The sequence below is a fragment of the Apodemus sylvaticus genome, chromosome 1, assembly GCF_947179515.1.
Source record: "Apodemus sylvaticus chromosome 1, mApoSyl1.1, whole genome shotgun sequence".
Classification (NCBI taxonomy): Eukaryota; Metazoa; Chordata; class Mammalia; order Rodentia; family Muridae; genus Apodemus; species Apodemus sylvaticus.
The window spans coordinates 11440690-11452632 of record NC_067472.1 but is presented as its reverse complement, the minus strand read 5'-3'; the positions used below and the strand labels follow the sequence as shown (position 1 = coordinate 11452632).

Sequence of the window (11943 nt, the reverse complement as noted above, 5' to 3'; positions counted from 1 at the left end):
ATTCTGTGAACTTTGGCTCTCTGGGCCTCGGTCTTTGAAATAGCTGGTATCGGAGGTCTGTACCATCAGGCCTAGTTGATAAAGAACATTTTTTATTAAAAGACAGGTCTATGCTTTTCTCATTGTCTTCCCCTTTTCTCAAGGCTAGTTTTCTTTAGACTCAAAGGATTTCATGAGTGATTTTACCCACAGCCTAGGGCAGAGGAAATTACAAAATAAACAAAAGCCAACGATTCAAAGGGCTTATCTTTCTTCTAAGATGGAGTGACACAGGAAGAGTTACCTTCATAAGTCATCTGTCCTGATATGAGTTGCAATTTGTATCTCTGCTCCCAGGTCATATTATTTGAAACAACCACCAGTGGCACCACGCTACAGCATAGGACCAGCAAGTCAATGACAGGATTTCAACAGATAGGATGAACATGAGGTATAGGCTCCAAAACCCATGCAGGGATTTGCCAATTTCCCAGCCGTTTGCCCTTCTCTTGCCATTTTCATCTATTCAACTTACACGTGATTATTGTTGGGGAACTTTGCTATTAAGGTAGCAGTGCTCTATGACCAGATGGTTTTCTGAATTTGGCGCAAACTTGGGGACTCTCTTTCATGGCCTGCCTCTTCCTGTCTTTGTTTGGAGAGTATCCCTGAGCACAGGTGGCTAGCCTTGTCTGGCCTGGTCCAAAGAGTGACCTTGTACAGAGTTCCCTGCCAGGCTGCATAACTCAGCACATAAGTCCTGCTCCAGCTTGCAGCATTCATGATAATTAGGTTCTGTGCTATAACCAATCATCCCCTTCCTGCTCACTTGATGTCGTGACCAATTAACCCGTTCTACCTGTACCTCTGAAACAGCTCTTATGAATCCCATCCCTGAAACAGTACAATAGAATTGTTTCACTGCAGCAGTTTCTGGACACCATTCAGTCCCTACTCATGGCCTTCTGAACCCTGTTCCTTGACTACCTCCATTCTCCCTCAGGCGGTTGGCCAACATCCTCAGGGAGCAGGAGAGGCACAGAGTATAGCTCTATCATCATTCCTTCTATGTCTTCTTAGTGCAAGTATGACTCTCTACTTGCATTTCCAGAGTCTGACTATTGGTGCCAGGCATATTTCATAGCTCTGTAAGTTTGTTTGGAATAATTACTTAAAATTGATCAAACTTGTGTTCACTATATAAATAATCTTAAGTATATAATGCTTAGCACAGCATTTGCTGTGTACTAAGAAATTAAAAAAATATATCTGCTAGTATTACTATTTTTCTTCAGCTTTCCTTACATCATGTTTTTCAGAGATGGCTTTCTAATTGAATTTTTGAACCCAGAACACCCAAGGTGTTTGCTTTGATTTTTCTATCACATTATACGGGATGTATTCATACAATGGGTGCTCTGCAGTGTTTGTTAGGTGTGTAAATAAAAGGATGACTTATTTGATTTTTGGCATGATTTCGAGCTATCTGCTGCTGAATGTTTCATTGTTTGTACTTCCTTTCTCACAAGAGTTTGGTATTTGCCTTAGCTCCCAGCTTGAGGACAGTTCCATCATTTTCTTAGGATTCTGCTCCATACACCAAGCAAACAGCATTCAGCTTGGCCCTGCACTGCCGTCCATTAAGAAAGGCCAAATTTCATGCTGGTAATGCTGAAGGCATTGGACTCTAGGACACATGAGCAGTACATGAGTCTAGATATTTGGGTGATTAACAAGAAACTCCATTAAAATTTCAAGAGCATCTTTGAGGCCAACTGTACAAATATGTACTCACCAAACATTTAAGTTTTTCTGTTTAGAATGACAAAGTACAGCCTTCAAGTGAACATAGACCCTAGCCCAGTTGTGTGACACAGAGAAATACCATGGCTAGGCCCAGCCTATTAGTGGGGTAAGGAAGACAAAATTCCATTATTCTTTGTTAGTGTAAGTGAAGCATTTCACAAGGGAACTATTTCCTTTCTTACAAAAGAGAAAAAAAGCCAGTTGGTCTCTTAAATCTTTTTCCCAATGTAGCTATATGAATATAAACATATAACACAAAGACTCACACAGGATAGTGACATACTCCAGCCTGAAGTGGCGTGTGGTTCAAAATAGCAGAATTTTAATGTCTACTCCCAAATAAATAAAATTTTCATTTTCATGGAGCAATTCAGACATGGTTTTGACTTATCTAAGGTAATCACTTGGCTTGGAGTCAAACTATGCATATAGAGAAGAAGGTAAATTTTCTGTGAAACAGCTCAGTGCTTATTTCAGGGCAGCGACTGACTTGAACAAAAAGTGATAGTGAATATTTCATGATCTAGAAAAATGTTCCTTTAACTAAATGATCAAATTAAGAAAGCTGTATATTTCATTTATCTGCTTGCTTGCTTTCATTGTCTAAGGCGTTTGAGAAACTGGATGGTGTTTCCTTTTGGGATCTTAGAAAGAACAAATTATGACTGAGTTTTCTTCTATTTATTCTCCTGCAGATTGAGAGCTTTAGAGAGACCCAATTAAGGCTCTTCTTTGTTAAGACATGTACACACATGTACTGCTTGAATGCATACACTTGACACAAACATACACTGTACACACAATACACAGTGCATATACATACACACATACAAATACAAATTGCACATAGACTCTATAAATATGCCCTCCAAACCACGCACACTGCACTCATGCACCCCAACACACACTGCACACACATATGGTACATATATGCACACACACACAAACACAAATACACACACACAAACACACACACACACACACACACACACACACACACACATCCCAAATCCCAGAAGAGATGTTATGAAGAAGTGAGGAGGAGAGCAAAAAGTAGTAAAGAATGCTCTGTGCTATTTTATTTTCCAATAACCTACAAGTGTTCTAACTTACTTGGCAGGGTACCACACATAAAATTAAATCTGAAGTGATAATTTGGCACATTTTTTATTCACACCATCAATTCTCAACATTAATTTTGACAGTTTCTTTTTTTTAAGACTTCCAATTGGACCTGAAAAATAGCTTGAAACAGTAGTATTTAGTGAAGACTATGATGGAGTTCCTGCTTCTGGCTAAAGAAGAGCAGTGTTTCTTGCTCCTCCTGGGTAGTGACAGCTATTTCTTTGCTGGCCCCAGCAGCTCCTTTTACTCTAATTCTATGCCACTGGCTCTGAAGAGTTGACAAATGGCACTTATTTCCTACTCATGACCTAGTTTGTAAGATCATAAATCACAGAAAAGTCTATGTAACTATTAGTTTGAATTTCTTCTAGATAAACTATGAAACTAAGAATGTATCAGAGGTCAGAGTTTTAGTTCTGAAAGCTAGGCTCTCAACTCCATCTTTTCTTCTTCTTCTTCTTCTTCTTCTTCTTCTTCTTCTTCTTCTTCTTCTTCTTCTTCTTCTTCTTCTTCTTCTTCTTCTTCTTCTTCCTCTTCCTCTTCCTCTTCCTCTTCCTCTTCCTCTTCCTCCTCTTCCTCTTCCTCTTCCTCCTCCTCCTCTTCCTCCTCCTCCTTCTTCTTCGTATTTTAATTAGATATTTTCTTTATTTAAATATCAAATATTATTCCTTTTCCCAATTTCCCCCCTCAGAAAACCCCTATCCCAACCCCTTCCCTTGTTTCTATAAGGGTGCTCCCCCACCTACCCACTCCCACCTCCCTGCCCTGGCATTCCCCTACACTGGGGTATCAAGCCTTCACAGGACCAAGGGCCTCTCCTCCCACTGATGCCCAACAAGGTCATCCTCTGCTACATATGCATTTGGAGCCATGGGTCCCTCCATGTATACTCTTTGGTTGGTGGTTTTAGTTCCTGGGAGCTCTGGGGGATCTGGCTGGTTGAAATTATTCTTTTTATGGGGATGCAAACTCTTTCAGCTCCTTCAGTCCTTTTTCTAACTCCACCATCAACTACTTCTGATCATTAATGTCTAAAGAGTATTTGTCAATGGATGTGTGTGTGTGTGTGTGTGTGTGTGTGTGTGTGTGTGTGTGTCCCCTTGAGTAAGCGTATTACTGGAGCCAGGAAAGGAAAACATTTGTGCTTAGCTTTGGGACTAGCAAAAGTGTGGCTACATGACATAGCACTAAGACTCAGAGACCTTATTTAAAACTAGCAAATAAATGTATATCTTAAAGTTGGTTTCCCTGTGCTCAGAATTAAGACACATCTTTATTGCTCTGAGAGGACTTTCTACATTTTTGTGTTCCATGAACATTGTTCTCTAAGATAAATTCTTACTGTGTATCCCAGGCTTTCTTTAAACTCTTCACAATTTTGTTTCTAATCTCAAATTCCTAAGATTACTAGTGTGATTCACTACACCTAGCTTCTGTCTTTAAAAAAATTATCTTGAAAAACTATAGGATTTACATTCTGCTGTTGTATTTTATATGTACTAAACTACAAAATTATTTAAGATATTTTACAATTTCTATCTAGGTGGCATCTGAGGTAGTGTGTTTATTGCCAATAGCTTGTAAAATATATCTGATTGTGTCTCTGGTTTGTGAACTTGTGAAAAATAACTTAAGCTTTTTTATAACAAGTTGCAATTTATTAAGAAATAAGTTGGATATATATTTAATCATGGACACCAAGGGAGAAATCAGTGCTTGGGAAATTAACACTACATACCCAACTGTAGATATGTGCTTTTCCAGAGAGTATCTTCATGGAGATCCTACTAGCTACTGTACGTATCATACTGAATCAAGTACTGCTGAGATGTGTTACAAAGATCAGACTTGTAAATTTCACCCAGCAAACAGTTTTGATAAATAGGAGACATATACGATACTGGCTAATTCCAAAGAACTCAGTTAGAGATTTGAATGGCTGTTATCTTTATGGAAGAAAAAATGGAAGGAAAATCTAACATATTATACTTTGCTGAACTTTGTTTTACTTTGACTTGAAAATATTTTGACTATACAATTTATTAAAATACAAAATATATGCAATAAACTGTACCAAAATGAGAATCATAGTTATATTAGAATTATATCTCTATACAATTAAGAAACATTTATTTAAGGGTAAGATTGTTCAGTTGTTAAACTGCTTGCTACATAAACATGAATACCTGAATTCAACTAACAGCATTCACATGAAAAGCCAGATGCAGGAGAAAAAAAGTTACAATCCCAGAAGCTAGCCAAATTGAAGAGGTTCAGATTTAGAGACACACTGAAACTCAAGGCAGGGAGGAAAATGGTGTTGGGTGGTGTCTGCCTAGAGTCAGCATGGCATCCTTGTTCAGATGTGCCTGAATGAAAGCAAATGCCCAACTCTTCAGAGCCCAGCCAGCTGCTCAGAGACCCCATCACCTCCTCAGCCTGAGCATGTGCCACCGACCACTCATGTTCCCTTTGCCAGGAGCACTCCTCCTGGTACTCTAAAACTGCCACCAAGACCTCGGCTCCTGTCCATGTCTTGCTGTTTCAACTAGGATGATAGGAACTTTGAAGAACTTTGCCTAATGTTTCTTCTGTTAATATCACAAGAATCACTAATTTCTCTGATGAAACAGCAGCACCCAGGATGTGGTGGAATTGTCCCACCCGAATGTCAAGTCTTACCAGCCTGTAATGACTGCTAGAGAGCAGTGACTACAATGGGGTGTGCACTGAACCTGTAAAGCAGAGCGAGCAGGTCACTCTAGAACTGCACAGCCTGGCCAGTGACCAAAGTGGCCCCATTTATGTGACTTTATTGAGAATCATTACCTGCTTGAGCAGGTGAATCCACCAAAGAACACCAAATCTCACATGGTAGAATTAACTCTTTGACAAATATACATTGGGATTATTCTATGCCTGCCATTCTTGCTATGAACATAGTGGTTTGGAATTAATTTGTATCATATTAATCTAGACTGCTACAAAGGAGCCTTTTGAATGAATTCATTATATGTTCTTTATTGTTTCATCTGTCAATGAACATTGTTTTTTTCAGTTTGGGAAAACATTGAGCAAAGTGCTCTAAACAATGACAAATGTCATATTAGTTTATTGCCCTGTGGTCCATATTTGCCATCTCCTAGAGTTTTGCCCTATGATGATTATTAAGCAGACTTTTCTAGTTCTTTATTCTACATTGCTTTGTGGCTTTCTCTCTTTCAGTGTTTTGCTAGACACTTGCTTGTGCCCTTGAATTTGATTTGTCTGTTTCAATTAGGAAAATTATAAGGCTTTTTCTCTTATAATTTTTTTCTTTCAGTGTACCAAAAAGGTCAAAAACAGTTCTGAGCTGTTGAAATTATAATCCCTACCTCATTTATTTTCCCTTCTCTCAAACATCCTATTCAAGGGTTGATGGTCCTGAATTTATAGTTGTTTATGGTGGATCCTTTTATGCCATTTTGGCCAAGAATGTAGTTTGTATATCTTTCATATATTTTTTAAATTTTGATAGATATTTCAGGGTTTAGAATATTCTTAAGACTTAAATTTTCAACTCTGGATTTTATATAAAGCACCAGTTTTGCACTCATACACTGGCAAATCGCTCATAAAAATATTTTCCTACTTGTAAAGCTACTAAAACAATCTGCCAGTAGAATAGGGGGACATGTAAGTTAATCCTTAAATTATGCCTGAATGTCCTGAAAATTATTTTATTAGCCACTTATATTTTAACACCTGCAAGAGTATCTGTCTAAACTCTTCCAGAATCTCATTTTGTGGTAAGTTAAGTGTTCTGAAGAATTTCTTAAATTGACCTGCATTCTTTCTTCCTATTTTTGCTAAAGCACGATTCTTAGGATTATCCACAATTTATTTTTCTTTGTGGGAATTTGTAAATAATTTTAAGCAACTTATGTAGGTATACACACGGCAGATATTTAATGCATGAGTTCATCTCCCAGACACAATCAAATCAGCCTTCCTGCTGCCTTGTAGAACAAGAATTAGTATACTTTATGTACTTGGCTCTCTTGCTTTTAAGAAACATACTCTGAAAGTTAATAATATCTCTATTGTTTATATGCCATATATATTAAAGCCAAAATATCCATATAGTCCTCAGCAAATGAATAGTATATCTTTCTGTATGTGCAAATTTTATGTGTATTTTATCACTATCCAGTATCAAAATGCATGTAAAGCCCCATTCCAGTTAGTGTCATAAACTTTTCAGCATGGGCTACACTATGCACAGGTATGTTACAAAGACTTTTGACTCTTTACATATTAAAAGGGATGATATTCACACTGTACCACCTCCACAAAGAGTTAAGCATAGTTCAGAGAAAAACTGCAGTATCATCTTGATGGGTTACAAACTATTGGTATGCCAGGTGGGTCCATGAAGCTACCTTTAGCTATTGCCCGAGTATGAGCCAGAATGAACAATCTATGACAAATTTTTTCACTCCATGGTTCCCACTCTGATGTTTTCTTGAGTTTCTGGAACTGTAAGATAAAATAAATGTGTTCCTTCACAACTCTGTTATTGTCAATGTTTTGTCATAACAATAGAAAGCAAACTAAATTTAAATTTGATCCTGAGAGGGGGGCTTTTACACTAATGAATCTGACCATGCTGGCTAGAGAGAGACTTACAGAGATTTTTTGACATTTAAACTGGAAAAGCCATTAATTGATGATAGCTTGATTGGCTGCTCTATACATGGTATTGTTTCTTTCTCTTTTTTACTTAAATTTTAAATATATTTTTAATCACATTCTTTCTCTTTCCCCAAACCTTCCCAGAACCTCAACTCTACCCTTTTTATCCAACATAATATTCTTTCTCTCTTGCTTAAAAAATAATAAAAAAGAAAAGGAGACAAAAAATTACCAAGAAACAATAACAAAATTTATACTCAAAAGAATAGAATCTATTTTATGTTGCCCAACAAATCCTGAGTATGAAGCTTGCCCTGGAGTGAGGTTGATAGACCCATGTCAGTCACTCTATTGTGAAAAATATTTTCCCTTCTCTGTGACTATAAATTGCAAATAGCTTCTTGGTTACTGGTAGAACTTTGTGTGCACTTCCTCTTCTCTGTGCTGAGATCTTTGTCTGGATTGAATTTGGACAGATCATGTCCATGTTCTTATGGTCTCTTTAAGTTCATATGTATATCAACCCTCTTGTGTCTGGACAATGTTATTTCCTTGGAACCATCAATATCTCTGGCACTTACAACCTTTCTAACTCTTCTTCCTCATAGAGTTAGAAAGCTTTCCCAAGCTTTGAAGATAGGGGTTTGATAGAGACATCTCTCTTAGGGTAGTGAACTATGGGTATAACAGTATGTTTTCAGTAGTTATTTTATTGTTTTGTACTTATACATATTAAGAGCAAGTTTATCCTGGGACCCAGAACATATCTAGTCTCAGGTAGTTCCATTAACAGTGACAGGTTTGATTCTTTCTCACAGAGTGGCCTTTAAATCCAATAAAAATATGGTTGTTTGCTCTCGTGACCCTTTCTTTGCTTTAAAATATATATTATTTTGTATATATTTGTATATACAAATGTATATAGTTTGTACATATGTATATATACATATGTACAATATGTATATATATTGCTCTAAGTTATCTCACTCTCTGCCCATAGTCCAATTGTGGGTCTTTGTGATAATTATCATTTACTGCAAGAACCTTCTCCAATAAGGGTTGAGTATCAGTGAACTGATCTATGGGTATAACAGTATGTTTTCAGTAGTTATTTTATTGTTTTGTACTTATACATATTAAGAACAAGTTTCTCCTGGAGCCCAGAACATATCTAGTCTCAGGTCCTTAGAATATATATATATATATATATATAGTTACAGTATATATTTCAGGCAAGTAGCTATCGTAGGTTGCAGGGTTTATAGCTGGGTAAAACGGATGATTAATTTTCACCTATACTAGCCTCTATAGTACCACATAGCACTATAAATGCCTGTCATTAAGTGTAAAGTTTCTAGTCAAGTTAGTCACTGTGTAGTGTGATGCAGGTCCGTTATTGAAGGTGAAACCCCAGTTGCAATGAAGACCCCAAGATTAAATGGCAACTGCAAGAAGTAGATTCTTTGCCACATGTAAAAAGACCCTGAAGAGACCAAGAGAGGCCATGTTGAAGGTGCAGCCTCCACTGCAATGGAAGCCCCCTCTGGGGATGTCAGCACTATGGAACATCTGCCAATGGCAGAGGAAAGTGTGGAGCATAGCCAGCCTGAGTCTATAAAGCAAGCTGTGTGTTATAAATAGCGAAGCAGTAGAACTGCCCAAGCCCTCTGTGTCCCAGAAGATCATGAGTGAGTGATCCAGAAAGTAAGCGCCATTTCTTCATGGCTCCTGCTTCAACCACAGGCCTTGAGTTCCTACCCTGATTTCCCTAAATAATCAATGTGACCTGGAAGTATAGGAAGAAATAAATCCTTTCCTGCCCTAGTTGGTTTTGGTCAGTGTGTTATCAATGAAATGAAAAGGCAAGCATAGCTCTTGAGGCATATGATGGAAGGTTAAGTTGGCAATTCATTTGAAGAGACTATGACTGTGTTCAAACTGTGATGCCATGAGCAAGCCCCGTTGACTGAGATTTACTGCCAACTTTGCACAGCATTCTGCATTCCCTTAGAGTCCAGTACAAACAAGCCTTAGCGTCTACTGTCTTTTGACTTCTTTGTCTCTTTGATTTTCCATTTTATCTGAACCCTAAAAGGACTCATGTGCAGAGCCCTAAAGAACTTCTTTTCATTATTATATATTTTGTTGTGAAATTCTTCTTTTTTTCTTATTTAGTTTGTATTCATAATCATAAACTTAACTTTCCGATCCAGCTAGTCTTGAGGGGGAATGAGGAAAATATGGAACCCAAAGAACTTCAGTGAGAGCAGAGATTACAGGGTATTGCAAGCAAATGGTAGCTTAGTTCTCCTAAGCTACAGAAGGAATGGTTTGATGGGTAAAATGACAGTAAGTCAAAAGAAATTAGAGCTGTCCACAGTCGGAAATGGTGATCTTGCTGGTCTTGCCATTCTGGGACCCAAAACGCTCCACGGCTTCCACAATGTGCAAGCCTTCTTTCACTTTCCTAAAGACCACACTCGTGCCATCGAGCCGTTCAGTCTTGACAGTGCAGATAAAAACTGGGAACCATTTGTGTTTGGTCCAGCATTTGCCATGAACAAGATCTGTAGACTTCAGGATGAAGTTCTCATCCTCAAATTTCTCTCCATAGATGGACCTGCCGCCAGTGCCGTTATGGCGTGTGAAGTCACCACACTGGCACATAAATCCTGGAGTAATTCTGTGAAAGGAGGAGCCCTTAAAGCCAAATCCTTTCTCTCCAGTGCTCAGAGCATGAAAGTTTTCTGCTGTCTTTAGAACTTTGTCTGCCAACAGCTCAAAGGAGGCACAGCCCAAGGGCTCCATAGGCCATGATGTCGAAAAAACATGGTGGGATTGACCAAGCTGCGAAAATCGACAATGGCTTCATGTACCCTTAAAGATTTTCTTTCCATTTTATACTTAGTGATGCAGAAGGATTTGTTTACTGATTTAAAAATGTCAAAGTGTAAAAAAAATGTTGAAATATAGAACAGAATGCACATTGTGTATAATTACCTTGTAATAAAATGGGAGAATTCTGGGTTGGTCCTGAGAATATATGTTAGAACATTTCACTTGATATAATTATAGGGAGTGCTGGATTCCATCTCCAGCAGAGAGGGAGAAGGAGAGGGAAAGGGAGGGAGAGGGAGAGAAAGAGGGAAAGGGAGAGAGTGGGTGGTGGGAGGGGGAGAAATGGAGAAATGAGGTGGGAGAGAGAGAGAGAGAGAGAGAGAGAGAGAGAGAGAGAGAGAGAGAGAGAGAGAGAGAGAGAGAGAAGAAGAAGAAGAAGAAGGAGGAGGAGGAGGAGGAGGAGGAGGAGGAGGAGGAGGAGGAGGAGGAGGAGGAGGAGGAGGAGGAGGAGGACGACGACGAGGAGGACGAGGAGGACAAGGACCAGGAGGACTAGGAGGAGGAGGAGGAGAAATTGAGAAAGGAGAGACACAGAGACAAAGAAATATAAGAAAGGCTCTCAGTAAGCATATGATGATGATGAACATCTCTAGTTAGAGGATAACTGAAAGCACAAACTATAATGAAATATCTAACGTCAATTTCAGATGACCTCTATCAATTATAAAAGTAATGGGTATACATGGAGTTGTAGAAAATTGTAATTATAATTGCAACCTTTGGGTTTGTTAGTAAGAAAATAAAATATTAAGGTTGCCATTACAAAAACACCTTGAATTTTCTTTCAAAATATAAGCAGATAATTAAAGTGTGATTGAGCAGTCTTACTCTTGGTAATAGCCCCTCTCCAAATCTTAATCCAGGATTTGAAAGAGATACTAGCTTATCTTGTGCACTAATATAGACTTTGTACCTTCACAATCCATATACTAAAGTCCTAATTCCCAATGTGAAATGATTTGGATATAAAGCTTTTGAAAGGTGATTTTAGTAGAGTTCCCATCTTTTTATTGTGATAATGTTCTTAGAAGAAAGTATATTAAATTATCTCTGTCTCTTGCTCTCTCTGTGTCTGTCTCTCTGTCATGTGAGGATAATTAAGAAGTAAAGCATTATTATGTAAAGAGAGTTCACAACATAGTCTGACTATACTAAAACCCCGATTCTGAACTTTACATCCACTATTATTATTATATTCATTTTATTATAAATAATAAATTTCCAATGTTATCTACTCAACCAATATTTGTCTCCTCAATCATTTTCTCATGGCAGCAGGAGCTCATTAATTAACCCACATTGTAGCATTTATTTTCCATACTTAAGATATTGAAACAACTTAGGTATAGACAAATGGCTAGTAAAAATACAATCTATCTATGCAAACATTGAAGTTGCAGCCTTATTGATGAAATTTAAAGAGACCATTAGTTATCCACATACATGATCATAAAAATTGTT

The 11943-nt window shown here is 37.9% G+C and overlaps 1 pseudogene; it reads right to left on the bottom strand.

Annotated features, from left to right (window-relative positions):
* Nucleotides 1-9948: 9948 nt before the first annotated feature.
* Nucleotides 9949-10456, bottom strand: LOC127685161 (peptidyl-prolyl cis-trans isomerase A-like; annotated as a pseudogene).
* Nucleotides 10457-11943: the final 1487 nt, after the last annotated feature.